A 15672-nucleotide genomic window follows, 5' to 3' on the forward strand; every position below is an offset into this window, starting at 1 on the left:
TACTTCCAGCAGGATAACGAGCCACATCATAAAGAGCGAATCATCTCAGACTGGTTTCTTGAACACAACAATAAGTCACCAGATCTCAATCCAATAGAGTACCTTTGGGATGTGGTGGAACAGGAGATTCACATCATGGATGTGCAGCCCAAATCTGCAGCAACTGCATGATGCTGTCATGTCAATATGGACCAGACTCTCTGAGGAATGTTTCCAGTACCTTGTTGAATCTATGCCACGAAGGATTAAGGCAGTTCTGAAGGCAAAAGAGGCTCCAACCCCATACTAGCAAGGTGTACCTAATAAAGTGGCTGGTGAGTGTATATACACTATATTGCCAAAAGTATTCGCTCATGCATCCAAAATAGGAATCAGGTGTTCCAATCACTTCTATGGCCACAGGTGAATACAATTAAGCACCTAGGCATGCAGAACTGTAACAGGATGCCACCTGTGCAACAAATCCAGTCGTGAAATTTCCTCGCTCCTAAAAATTCCACAGTCAACTATCAGCTGTATTATAAGAAAATGGAAGTGTTTTGGAACGACAGCAACTCAGCCACGAAATGGTATGCCACGCAAACTGATGGAGTGGGGTCAGTGGATGTTGATGCGCATAGTGCGAAAAGTCAATCACTACAGACATCCAAACTTCATGTGGCCTTCAGATTGGCTCAAGAACAGTGTGCAGAGAGCTTCATGAAATGGGTTTCCATGGTCGAGCAGCTGCATCTAAGCCTTACATCACCAAGAGCAATGCAAAACTTTGGATGCAGTGGTGTAAAGCATGCCGCCACTGGACTCTAGAGCAGTGGAGGCGCGTTCTCTGTGATGAATCGCACTTCTCCATCTGGCAATCTGATGGATGAGTCTGGGTTTGGTAGTTGCCAGGAGAACGGTACTTGTCTTGACTGCATTGTTCCAAGTGTAAAGTTTGGTGGAGGGGGATTATGGTGTTAGGCTGTTTTTCAGGATCTGGGCTTGGCCCCTTAGTTCCAGTGCAAGGAACTCTGAATGTTTCAGCATACCAAGACATTTTGGACAATGTCTATGCTCCCAACATTGTGGGAACAGTTTGGAGCTGGCCCCTTCCTCTTCCAACATGACTGTGCATCAGTGTATAAAGCAAGATCCATAATTACATGGATGGCAGAGTCTGGTGTGGATGAACTTGACTGGCCTGCACAGAGTCCTGACCTCAACCCAATAGAACACCTTTGGGATGAATTAGAGCGTAGAGCCAGGCCTTCTCGTCCAACATCAGAATGTGACCTCACAAATACACTTCTGGAAGAATGGTCAAAAATCCCCATAAACACACTCCTAAACCTTGTGGAGAGCCTTCCCAGAACAGATGAAGCTATTCTAGCTGCAAAAGGTGGACCAATGTTATATTGAACCCTATGGATTAGGAATGGGATGTTACTTAAGCTCATATGTGAGTCAAGTAAGGTGAGCGAATACTTTTGGCAATATAGTGTATATAGTATTTAGGTATTGAATATATTAAAATATATGAAATATATTAAAATATATTAAATATAAAGTCTACATATGATACCTTTAATTTAACCTGAAGAGTCAGTGTGAAGAAAAATACACCACATCAGACATTATACATGCTACCTGTGGACTCTTTTGAATCTAATCCAAAATGTCAACTGAAATCTGAAAATGAAATGAAAACTGAAATGCAAACCCTCATTTTTTTTTAGGCAGGCAACCAATTTTAACACTAAGCAATGAGATCTGCAAAGCTGCAAGACATCACGGTGATTTCTGCAAGGAGAGAAAAAAATAACATTTTGATATGCACTAATGGTTGAATTATATCAGGAATTTCAGCGAAAGTTCTGTTTGAGATTTACCCCACCGACATGACCAAATTCAGACTCTGTCTCTCCCTCTAGCACTGCTACTACAACCATTTCCCACATACTTCTGGCTTCCAAATCACCTATGGGAAAGAAAATGTAAGTTTATCTTGAGCATGTGCAGAGTAGAACAGCCTTTGGGAGACAAATGGACTTCCATATTTGCAAATCTGCTAGAGACCTTCCCAGAGAACAAAACACATGGATTATAGGCTCATTCATTTTGCCAGACACCTTTTTTCCATGTCATAGCATTTAATGTTCTTTACTCATCGTGCTCTGCTGCACAAGCCTGGGCCGTCGTATCAAGTGCTGTTTGCAGGAAACAGGCGATTGCCAGACATAGACACCTACAGAACGACAGTTGTAAGCTGCTTATTCATGTTTTTAGGTTCACTACCCTGTGTACTGTACATGTCTTGTTCTTCCTCTGTGCTTTAAATTTCATTTCACAAAGGGTTGAAAGTTTGCAAAAGCTCCCCAGACCACAATGTTTAATGATACACACCCTATTATGACGAGGCATTGCGACTTTTCCGGAATCGAGGACGCTTTCCAATGTGAACCTGGGTTCTTTTTGCAAGCTAATGAAAAATTCTCTTTTGGCTAGAGAAGCAAAATGGCATTGTTAGCAAACCCTGTCTTTATTAGAAAAGCTCACCACCTGCACAAGAGTGTAAAGCAAACAAAGTTGAGGTTAACCAGGGCTGACAAAAAACATGCAAAACTGCTCCATGCCAAAACCTGGAGAAAAAAAACACAAGCCTTCTCCAGTGTTATTAAATTTGAAAAAAAAAAAAAAGATTACGACAGCTTGCGAGTTATAATTCATACATCTTGGTGTGAAAAGCTGAAGGCTATGATGAATCAGTACAAATAATTTAAACCATGTATGCACCATATATGCATATATATATATATATATATATATATATATATATATATATATATATATATATATATATATATATATATATATATATATATATAAACAAACTCAAGAGGGTAGCATTCGTCAGGAGGGAGTCAGTGATATACACTTGACACAGAAATGTTAGTGTATTGCATCCTCCTCCTCAAATGACCTGAGCTGGGAGTTCACCCGTAAAGAACACTCTCTTTGTTGTTGCAGTTGTTGCAGAAACAATTTCTTTTTACAGCAGATAAATTGGATGTCTTCTTCTCCCATCTGGGAGACTAGGCGCACACCGCGAGCCTACACAAAGCACATCCTTGCCCGTACAGGTGCGGACGTGTGATGGTAGCAGCAGGGTTTCAGTGGCCTTTTACCCAAATGAGCAGGCTGGTGAGGGCCATTGCGTGCCTCACACATTAGCTTTATTCATTACTGCCTGCCGTGGCCTTGTGTGGGATGATGTGGGCTCACAGGATCGAGCGCTCACAGTGGGCCGACGCCATTAAATGCGTCCCGGGCTGAAGTGTGCGTGGGAAGACATGTGCATTGGTAAGACGAGGTTGGGACTTTGCAGCAGTTATGAGCGAAGCCTGGGTGAAGAACCGTGTTGATCTTTTAGACTTTGACATCTGTTGTGCAGTTTCTACTGTCCCAATTTAGTTCCCACAGCAGTTAAATCAAAGAGTTGCTAGGAAAAGCCAAGCTATGCTTCTATGAATGGTGTGCAGTGACAAGTGACTCACTTGCTAAGAGCACACAACATCCTATGGTCACAACTAGCCACAACATCCCTCTGCCCCAAGCCTGAATGGATGAGGAACATTTATGTGAAAAGCAAGCTTCTCGAATTCCTCGGTCAGACATAAAAGGTGGCCACATACAACTTTATTTTGAAGTGTACTCCCTTCCTGTTATTTAAGAGGGATGTTTGAAATTGAGTGTGGGGCAAATAAATGTGGCACATAGTTATTCATTGAGACTGATTATTTTAATGAGGCTAAAGAATGGTTTGTCTCTAACTTAAGATGTGCAGTCTGGGTTAGCTGCAGCTGGACTGTGCAGAGGGCAACTCCCATTGACATTCCTACATTATTCTCAACCAGAGAGAGAGAGAGAGAGAGAGAGAGAGAGAGAGAGAGAGAGAGAGAGAGAGAGAGAGAGAGAGAGAGAGGAGAGACAGACAGATAAAGAGAGAAAGAGAAAAGAGGGGGTGCACAAAAGCGGCTCTCCAACCAGTGACAATAAACATAATTCATGTCAGCCAGGACTCTCTCTCTCTCTCTCCTCTCTCTCTCTCTCTCTCTCTTTCTATATATATATATATATATATATATATATATATATATATATATATATATATATATATATATATATATATATATATCCTCTTATTATTTGCTTCAGCATTCTGTTAAGTTAAATAACAAAGGTGTGGGATAAAATCTACTTGTTTCTTCTTCTATAACGCCAAGATAAAACAGTTGGGAGGTGCTCTCATTATACATCATAGATTCTCACGTCATTTTGTTTGTTATAGGATGAGCTCTAAGAAGACATGCCTCTATTTTCTTAAAACAAAACCTGGAAAAAAAAAACTACAGTCCAATATAGCCTAATGCATTGCAATCATGATAATTACATAGTGCCTCTGGCTTGACCAAACCAGGCCTCCTGTAATTAGGAGGGACAGTCCCAAATGTGTTGTGATAACATTCCTGCCCTGTGAACTGAAATTCTCCTGTCTAGCCAGCATGCAGAGGGACCATCTTCTCTTCTGTAATGCTGGTTTGGGCCTCCAGCTCTGTTCTTTCGCCACTCGAGTGGAATGAAGCTACGAGTGTGGCATTAGCCAGGACACCTCTGGCTGTTGACTGGCTGGATGATTAGTCCTGGTCTTTCTCCGCACCCAGCCGAGTTTGAACATGTTTTTTCCTCATCAGCTCCCGCGTTCACATCTAGTGCCAGCACTGCCAGGTGGTCTGGCATAGCAGAGCTGAGGCAGAGTGAGAAAAAGACAGGGAGAGGGGGAGAGCACGAGAGAGAGAGGAGACACAGTCTTCCTGTTGTGTTTGCGTTTATACGACACCGATTCTCCATCTCACATAACAAGTGGTTGATTCATTGTTCTCACAGACATCGACAACAGACTGAAAAAAAAAAAAGCCTCACCAAAGGCTATCTCAGCGAGATCTAATATCTCTGTTAGAGACGATTCCTGGATACTTTGATCAGGAGGGGTGTGATTTCAAAATGTCATGGGAGGTGTCAAAAGGAGCCCACACAGGTGCAGGCTGCATTCACAATAGAGGTGGAGGAGTGGGGGTGGAGGGATGGGGGCATTGTAGGGTGTGTTCTGCTGTACCTCTGTGAGAACACCAAAACCCCTCGAGAAGCAATTATTTTCTCTTGCTCATTTTCCTGGGCAAGGCCGGCCTGCTTTTGCCTCTGACACTGAGATATTTCTCTAATTCCCAGAGTTTATCTGACCACAGAGCCGTTTTAAGACAGCCACAGTGCTTTTCTAATCTCGTGTTAAAAGATTTATCCAAAACAAACAAACAAACACAAGTGCAGCTTGACCTAAACAAAACATTGCCAAGATTTCATAACTCGTCATTTGTTTTTGGAAAATACAAAAAATTGCTAAACTGTAATTCTTAACTTTCCAAAAATATATGAGAGTATGTGGAAATCTTGCCCATGACAGAAGTGTACAAGGCCATGCCAGTGCATGCAAAACAAGCCCGTGTTTAATGTTTCCCACCATAGATTACACAATGGTGATGAAACAGGACTGGGACTTGTGATGTTTACTGTACTCTTGGAAGTCGAGGAATGCTTTTCATCTGCCCACTCGGACCTCTGGGATTTGTTTCGGGAATGCTGGGATTGTGGACCCTCGATGGTCAGGTACAGTTGGCAGCAAGCCATGAGTACTACAAGCTTTGACACTGTATGATAACAGCACCTCTCTGTAATTACAATAATCACAGACTAAGGTATGGACATGGTTGAATTGTGTGTGAAGAGTGTAGCTGGATCACTCTTCAGACGGGTACTGCTTCTCTGTTATTCACCTATTCAAGTATTGGACAGCAACCCATGATCATAGATCAAAATATGCAAAACATCTTGTACATTACAGTATGCAGAGAACGTGCTATAGGCCTAATCATTAAGGGGGAAAGAGCAGGAAAGAGGGGGGGGGGGGGATGCGTGTCTTCAAAGCACTGGGTGGAGATTCATTTCCACCCTTGGATGTTTATATCATTGTGATCTTAACAAGTTGACCAAGAAATTACTACAGGGCCTGAAGAGAACATGTATTCTTCACATGCTCTCATGTCAAGGATCATTACCTATTGTGTGCAGAAGTTCTAACAGGCCAGGAAGAACTGACGATGGTACAAGGAAATTACGGATGAAGTTGTGTAAGTTGTGTAATCTCAGAGTAGTGATTTTAGATCTTGAGGAAAAAATGGTACTATGAGCTTCATCATGTAAAAAAAAGCTAGTTTGGTGACTACAGCTAATGCACACATTATATGATAGGGCAGAAATGCAATTAAAAGGAATAAAAATGAGACTTCATCACAGTCCTTTCCCACATGTTCGTCTAGACCTGAAGACTGCATAGTGCAGAAAATGCAGGCAAATAAAAAGATGATCAGCCAGCAGGACACTTAAAAGCCAGGGTGCTTCATAACACATTTAGAAATATAATTATGTACTGGCCTTTATGGATAAACTCAAGCACATGTAAAACCTAGGACATTTTTTGTCACCACATTTTATGTGGTGCCGGTGCTATTTAGGACAAGCGGCAGAGCAGTGGGAGACTGGGAGAGCGGCGGCTAGTGACTAATCCAATATCTACTTGTGTGGCACAACGCACAAACTCAGCTGCGCTGTATACCCTGTACACCCTGCTTCAGACAATACTGAGCCAAGTTTGTAATGCACAACACTGCTTACAACTTATATAGTCTTAGGTTAACAACTGCAATGGGTTGAGCTTGTGATAACTCCTTTCTCGCTAGTGTAATACACTGCAAAATAATTCAGATTGGGCAATGTACACGTTTGTGCATACGTTAGTACTAACACAAATGGTTATGGATCGAGGCCAAATGTATTTAAGAATGAACTGCTCCAGATCAACCGCAGAATAAATGTTTCTTAATGAATGTTTGGATTACTTTTCTATATTACGGAGTAGGTGGAACATAATTGATGGTCAATATTTGCAGGAATCTGGAACCACAGAAAAATGCAGGTGCAAAATGCTGAAAAAAGAAAAACATGTCCTGTGTGTAACAAATGCTAAGTGGGTAAACTTTTATTAGCAAGATGGGAGGAAAGATAAATGTGCCATATTTTGTCAATTGTGATTTTTACACCGCAATCAAAATTTGTCCTCCGCTTTTAACCCATCTGTGCAGTTAGAACACACACACACACACTAGTGATTACTAGGGGGCTGTGGATCACATGTGCCCAGAGCGGCGGGCAAGAATAGAATCCCTTCTCTCTCTCTCCTTTCCAAACTACTCTTTCCATGTTGCTTTTTTCCTTACTTCATCCAGGTTCCAGAGACATGACATTGGACAGCCAAAATCAATGTTTTTTTGTTTCTTTGCTTTAAATGCAGAGAGATTTAAAGTGTTAAAAATTTATGTTATGTATCTTTTGTATAAAAAAATTTTGGATTTTTTTTTTGCATAAATAATGTTCCATTATTTCAAAAGGTACATTAGGTCTATTTTAATGATGCTAATTATGGAATATTGCAAAACAACAACCAAACACAGACCTGTATATTGCTGGGAGCAACAAGATATAATTGTGATCAATACTACAAAACAAAAGTCATCAGTAGGGGATGTCTAATTTGTACTGAAAAGGTAGTGGTTAAACAATCTGATATTAACATTCAGATTATTCACATACTGTAAGTATTTGCAAATGTGGATTTTACTGGAGGTTAAACTCCGATAATTTCTGTGGTCAAAATTTTTTTACAAATGAAAGACCTGTTAATGACTGACTCTTTGTAATCAAAGGTTCAATGTACAAAAATAAACAGAGCAAGAAAACAAGGATATGTTTAGCATTTAGAAGAGTATGACTGGCTTTAGTAGGACGCCAGTTTGCCCTATATTTAAGACCAAAAACATGACTTCATTCAACATGATAAAACCCCACAAAAAGAAAATCACTTTTAAACATACAACAAACAATTATGATAACAATCCATATTTCGTCGAGCATGACGAGTAAAATTGGATGATTGTGAATTATGTGGATGCAAGTACAGTTTTATGAGTGCGATATTTAACGAAGAAACCAGCCGTAACCTGGTACATTCCAGGCGGAGTTCCGCCATTGCGACGCAGTGCTGATTGGCAGTTGAGGATGTGCCTCTGTTTCACCATGAAGAAGAGTGGCAGGAGAAAAGTCCAGCCATGCCATTAAACTGCTGCTTGGCTTCGGTCAGGAGCGCTCGGTCTGGGAAGGCGCACTTCATTCTGTCAGCACCGCCAGGGGGAAAACCGAGTGGGATTGTGTCGGGAAGGCTGGAGAGAGCTGCAGTGTGACATTTTGGAAAAGCGATAGCTCAGCATGCCTGAATGTGCGCTTTTGTGGCAGCTCTGTGGTCATGCTTACGCAAGTGGAGGAATTCAGAGACACTGCTTTGCAAAAAAATAATAAATGGAGAGTGGTCAGAAGAGGTGGTGTGTGGTGGTGGTTGGGGAGTGTGTGGTAGAGGTGGGTGGGGGGGGGAGGGGGTGGTTGTGGAACAACTCACCTTGATGGGCCACTTCTTATTTGAGCTTTATGTGAAGAATTTTTGGGCCCATAAGTAACCGTATAGTTTTAAAAGGTTGCATACATTTGAAATAAATCATTCCAAACTGGTTCGCAATATTCACATATGCCTTAGAGAATACTCTGTACATGACTGTAGAAGATGTTCCCTAATACTGGTTTATTTTAAGGAAAGACCTTACATATAAACTGTGCTCTGATATAAACCCTCTTCAACCAGTACCCCTTCCTGTTGACTGGTGGTGTAAACACATCTTGTTTGCCAGACCCAAGAGAAATGTATACAGCAGGTTCCTGTAGGACACCTAGAGATGGACAAATGCTAAATCTTATTGCATCACAGCTTGGTCCAAATAACACTTTAGATATATTTTACTAATTCATTCAGTTTTCCAGAAAATCTGTTGCTCAATAAAATAGGGAGAATAAGAAGCAGAAATTAATAGGTGCTAGGAAAGTTGGGGGGGGGGGGGGGGGGTGCTATTGGAATCAGGTGTTCCAATCACCACAGATGTATAAAATTAAGCACCTAGGCATGCAGACATTTGTGAAAGAATGGGTCACTCTCAGGAGCTCAGTGAATCTCCAGTGTTGAACTGTGATAGGATGCCACCTGTGCAACAAATCCAGTCATGACATTTCTTCGCTCCTAAATATTCCACAGTCAATTGTATGTGTTCCATTATAAGAAAATGGAAGTGTTTGGGAACGACAGCAACTCAGCCACAAAGTGGTAGGCCACGTAAACTGATGGAGCGAGGTCAGCGGATGCTGAGGCACATCCGCTGTTGCAGAGTATATATATATATATATATATATATATATATATATATATATATATATATATATATATAATTTTTTTTATGTATTCTAATCTAATTTTAGAGAATTTTAATTTTTATTTCAAATTTTTTATATATGCACACACTCAGTCATTAGTGACTTTAAAAAAAGCTCAGTTCACGGTGCCTATAAATTTAGAAGCTTAAAGAAACGTGCTGAAGGAACCTGGGTGACAGGTAGTGATAACAAGGGTTAAGTGCCAGGGAGTTCACTGCCTAGCACGTCCCACCTGCAGCCATTAAGCACTGAGAGACTGTAATGACCACCACACTTTGACACTAACCAGACGTTTGTCAGTCTGCCTGTAATTGGAAAGCTACTCATAAATTTCTCTTTGCTTGCTTGTTTTGTTTTTTTTTTTTTTGTGTCACTTTTTTGATCATTGAGGCCGGTCTGGAGTCGATCTGAATAAGTGGCAGCTAAACGTGTCAGCGGAGAGAAAGCATGGCCCTGTGGCACACTTGTTGAAGTTTACCTTTCAAAGACCATGCGCTGCTTCAGGATAAACACTGCAAGGTGCCTGGCGTGAATCATGGGCTACGTGGGAAACCGCCACACACTACTGGGCCTAATCAACAAGTTGCTTTTGGGATAGCAGTATTCTCACTGTCTTGAAACAGCAGGAGATGTCCTCATAAGTAGACATTTGTAACTGAACTCAAGTCTTAGAACTGGACACTGGTTTAATTTAGTATACGTCCTACATCTAAAGTGAAAAAGAAAGCAGGAGTGATCCCCATGATATACAGCCACAGTCTATGGGCTCTGATCATTAACTATGTGTCTAAGCCTTCACAGGTCCAGGCGTGACTAATTACCTGAAGCCCCAGGTTGGGGAGGCCAGCTACTCTGTTGAACCAGGTGCTGAAACTCCACAGCATCACACACTCATACTAAATGTCCCTTAAAAGAATCATAACCCAAGTCAAAGTAAGCACGACCGGTGCTGCTCCGTAAACGCGACTCTCCCTCCTCTTCCTCCTCCCTCCTCTTCCTCTTCCCCTCCCTCCTCTTCCGCAGAGCAAAGCACTGTGACTCTGTTCTTCTATGTGCCCTCATCCGTGACACCTGCCAAGAGACCTGTTGCTGTTATTGGCCACATCGCCAGGAGATTCATCCAAGACAAATAGCAGCGTGCCACCAACTCCCAGGGCCATACATACAGTATCACGGCCCTACGAGCCAGGGAGGTTGCGGCAATTACGAGTTCAGAAAACAAACGGCGCACTATGGCCTCACGAAGGCAGTGAGACGGCATGTGCCTACGCAGGCAGGACGATGTGTCTGCCCTTCAAATTTCTTCAGCAGATTTCGCAAGTAAGGCCGATTATCAGTACAGCGCCAGAAAGTAGATATGCTCAACATCGCGCTCCAAGAAGGATCAAAGCGAGTGACATACACCAGCACACCCTTCAGAGCACTAAGATAAATGAACGCAGTGGGACGTTATCAAAGGCCTGCCTGTTTGCAACATTCTGATTAAAGAGTTCTCTCTCTCTCTTTTTTTTTTGCACACTCCTTCCCAGTGGAAATAGGTGTTCAAACACGACACTGTTTGGCTTGGCCTGCTCCTCCAGCGAAGAGCTCCCCTCAGGGGCCGCCGATGGGACCCAGAAGCGCTGATGGCGGCTCGCCGCAGGGCGGCTAGCTCAGTGTTTTCACAGCACTTTTCTGGATGAGGCTGTGCTACGCCACAGCGTCCCAAAGCATCATTCTGGGCGGTCTATTTCTTCCACTGGCATTCCAACCCCAAAAGGCTTCTGCCGTTCCTGCTAAGCGTTGAGTGCAGCGTAGGCAATAAAACTAGCAGCTTTGGTAAAGTCCATTTCTTCACCGCGCATGCAGTCCCCCTACTCTAGCATCACTATATCAGAACCAGAACTGGGGCAAGATGCTTACTACCTTCATTTTTCAGCCGTGGCCATTCACTGAATATGAGGTGCAGAGGGACTTCGGCTGTGGCCGGCCGTTGCGTTTGTGCTACTGAAAAGTGTTTATTTTGCTGTTGCTGCCAGGGTGTGGTGACGGATAGCAGGGCCTCCTCTGACGGGAGAAGATGTCTCTGAAGAGGCGGTTTCGGTGTGCCAGGAGCTGAAGCTGCACCAGGAGGAAGTGCACAGAGATATCAGCATGGCCAGATGGCCACTGGGAGCAGGAAACTGATAAGTGAAATTCAACAGAAGAGTGATGACATTTTCACTCTTAAGACCATTGGCAGGAGGAGGAGTGAAATGTGTCAGACACACCAGTAAGAGTCAGTCTGAACCAACCGATGTGCAATGCTGCTCGCCCAAATAGGTTAAGCCTATGAATCACAGAAAGCTGATAAAAATAAATTCTCACTGTGCAATACTGGGACATAGAATATTAACATAACAGGTCTCAAAATGTTACATTTTAATGGTTTATCACGGCAACTAGATTCAGTCAATTACTTCCACAGGATATATAAAAGTTGTGGGGAAGTCCAAAGGTACAAAGGAATTTTGCATACTAAATATTGATGCTTATCAAATTTTGTGGTCCATTCCTAACACGTTGAGTTTAATGGTGCAAAAGGGGATTAACTAAATATATACAGTGTAAGTACAGTAACACGATAAGCTTCAAATGGCAATAAAATAATCTGTTATATATTCATTTTCCTCTGAAAGTGTGTCAGAACGTTGATGGGCCAGGATTCTGTTCTCAAAACATAATATAAAGTGTCAAATTAAAGAGGAATTTAATAGGCTGACTTTATAACATGAGCACTGTACTTAAAGCTGGCAGAGCATCTGTGCACCTGTTATTATACAATGAGATGAAACTATCTAAGGAATTTGGCGTGTCAAGTCCTTAGAAACTAGTTAAGTTATAAAATGAAGTAAATTCATTGGCCGAAACATGGAACTATGTCAATAATTCACCAGTAAGTGTCCTCACACAGTTCATAATATATCTTCAGGCAAAACAGAAAAGCATTAAAAAAATTTTCTTTGACCTCTTCTGAGATGACAAAGAGTTTGGAGATTTTGCAAATCGATCAAACACAAAAAAGAATGAGAGAGAGAGAGAGAGAGAGAGAGAGAGAGAGAGAGAGAGAGAGAGAGAGAGAGAGAGAGAGAGAGAGAGAGAGAGAGAGGAAAAACCCTCTTGTTGAGCACATATAAGGACCTATGTGGGAGAAGCCCGGTACAGTATTTACTCAGGTGGAATAATACACATCTAAGCAGGCCACTGTGTGGTGATAAAACAAAGAGGATTCCAAGGAATGTGGTCTGTGCGCTCTGGAGCCCTGCTGCAGTGTACTCGCATTTCCCAGTTGGATGGTCAGCCTTGACCAACAGCAGAGGTTCACGCAAAAGCCCCGTAACTCCACAGCCACAGTGATGTGATATCGCTCACGAGGGAGTGTGTGAACCCGTGCTCCACATCCAATCAGATTCATTGCAGCGGGCGAGCATTTTTTTTTTCTGAGCTACTCCACTACAACTAACACAGTCGTGATTGACGTGGTTACGTCGGTTTACAGGGTTGCTGCGTTCAGGTTAAACATTTTTAATAGGACCACGCCATATTGATAACATTTGAAACAAATTAATCAGATTTGTATAGTAGGCCATGACAGAGCAGGTGTACATTCCTCAGCAAGAGGAGCCAGGAACCTTCAGTGTGCAGAGGTTAAACGCTTTGTTCACATCGGTGAACACATGTCACGTGTCAGGCAGAAAAATGATGGCCAGAGATGGGAGTAGCAGAAATAATATCACGGTCTCGGAAAGTGGGCGAGACGGGATTCCACATTCGGCCGTGGCCGAGGAACAGGTGGACGGCGAAGCTAATAGCTGAGCAGGGATGAAAGAAATGCAGTGGAAAGGCTCACGGATCAAGCTCACGGATCAGGCCAGCGGGAGGGCCATGTGTCTGGCACGCCGTCGGCAGGCTGGGAGAGCGTGTGGCGGATATCGCCGGGGTCGGGTTCAGCCGCTGGCTCGCAGGCCCTGATCTCGGATAGCGCGTAAAGGAGAGGGCTCCGTATATCACGGCAGACCTTGAAATGCATTGACAGCTTATGATTCTTTTGTTTCATAAAACCTGTTTTGTGACTCTCTGTGGTGAGCCTAAGAAACTAACAGAAGTCACATGTAGCAGTTAGACGTTGACGAGCTGAAAGGCCTTAACCCGTTTGGAAGATGCGCCTGACTGAGATTCTACTCAACTAAACTTGAGAAATGATTCAAATGACAGGATCTGCCATCATTTGTATCACAACACCAAAACAGTCCAAGATCACTGCACGATGTCCTGGAAAATCCTAGAAGTATTCTGAAAGGGAGTGTCACTGAAAATGATAAAACACATCATCAGTGTTACTGTGAATTCCCAGAGGGCTGTGCTTTTCTGTTTGGTAATAAAGCATAGCTTATTAGAGGGCCATATCTTACAGTGAGCAGATCCAGATGAGAGACGCTATGCTGTTGTCAGCGTGCGACCACAACCCTCAGCACATCTATTCAGAGAATGCACAGTGAAAACTCCAAACCCAGTGCACTTAGAGATCAGATTAAGTGTATCCCTTTTCATCTCCTCTGAAAACTGTCCAGCACGTAGTTGAGATGATTGTTCGGAAACCCCTCGCAGCTGTTCATTATAGGGGCGGGACAGAGGAAACCATTAAGCACGGTAACTTCCAGGCATTCGGTGTCGGGCGGCTACAGCAGGTGGGGGTGGGGGCGCCATGCCCACTCGCACGCCCGGGGTGCACGCTGTTGTGGCCGGCTTGGCCCCCACTCTGGCTCAGATGGGGGTGGGGGGTTCCACTAGCTGCATCTTCAAACTGGGGTCAATCAGCTCAAATATGTGTGGCACAAATGTGGAAACTGGATCTGCATTCCATCGGTGTCCTTTGAAAGACACATCAAATGTGTCGCTGTAAAGTGATGACTATGAAATTACTTTCAGTTCCTTCTTGGAGGCACCCGGGCACAAAACATAGGATTTGAGAATGGTTAGAAAATGCATGACATTTCCAGGAGGCACAGCACTGAGCACACGGCACTGAGCACACGGCACTGAGCACTCGGCACTGAGCACACGGCACTGAGCACACGGCACTGAGCACTCGGCACTGAGCACTGGGCACTGAGCACACGGCACTGAGCGCTCGGCACTGAGCACTCTGCACTGAGCACACGGCACTGAGCACACGGCACTGAGCACACGGCACTGAACACTCGGCATTGAGCACACGCACTGAGCACACGGCACTGAGCACACGGCACTGAGCACACGGCACTGAGCACACGACACTGAGCACACGACACTGAGCACATGGCACTGAGCGCTCGGCACTGAGCACACGACACTGAGCACACGGCACTGAGCACACGGCACTGAGCACACGACACTGAGCACATGACACTGAGCACACGACACTGAGCACACGGCACTGAGCGCTCGGCACTGAGCACACGACACTGAGCACACGGCACTGAGCACACGGCACTGAGCACACGGCACTGAGCACACAGCACTGAGCACATATCCCGGCAAATGATTCCATCCTCATTGTTTTAACTCACTTACATTGATTTCACACCCAACCAAATGCATCTTTTAGAAAGTCCAAAATCTCTGCATAACACAAACTGCAAAAAGATTCCTTTGTCCATTTTATGAATGAGGCTAAATTTGGGGGTGGGGGGGGGGGGGGTACCTCTGCCCCAAAGTCCTTTGAAAATCTTTGTATGGATTTCAAGGCGAGGTCACATGATATCTCTCCATGACTCTTTTCGAAGTTGCATTCACCTTTGGTCAAGTGCTTTGAAACCAACTTGCTATTGTTATTTTACTGGCCATGACGAGGACAAAGAGCTGACTGACCGACACACACACCCCAACTGTAATATTATATGGCTGGGAATTCCTCCATTTCTATGCTAAATGTGATCTGTGGAGTGCATGACCGACCACCTTATTATCTATGCATGAACCAGATCGATACAGATCACACAGAGTCAGCGGAGCAAACACAACCACCTACTTTGGACAGGAAATCTCAATGCATTGTAACCCTGTAAAATTCAGGTTTCAGCAAAAATGACTTTTTTTAACATTATTCAGAGAATTAGGTATAAAACTAAGAAATGTGCCAACACCACTAGTCTTTAAAATGATCCCAACAAGGCTAATAAGACTCCCATCACCTGGCTGGAATGGTAAAAAGAA

General features: G+C 43.4%; 1 protein-coding gene across 1 annotated transcript in view; it reads right to left on the minus strand.

The window, feature by feature from the left end:
* The window catches only part of cfap299 (cilia and flagella associated protein 299), a 57533-nt gene that overhangs the window by 19263 nt on the left and 22598 nt on the right, over positions 1-15672 (minus strand). The window lies entirely within an intron of this gene.

This window comes from Brachyhypopomus gauderio, chromosome 3, assembly GCF_052324685.1.
Source record: "Brachyhypopomus gauderio isolate BG-103 chromosome 3, BGAUD_0.2, whole genome shotgun sequence".
Lineage (NCBI taxonomy): Eukaryota > Metazoa > Chordata > Actinopteri > Gymnotiformes > Hypopomidae > Brachyhypopomus > Brachyhypopomus gauderio.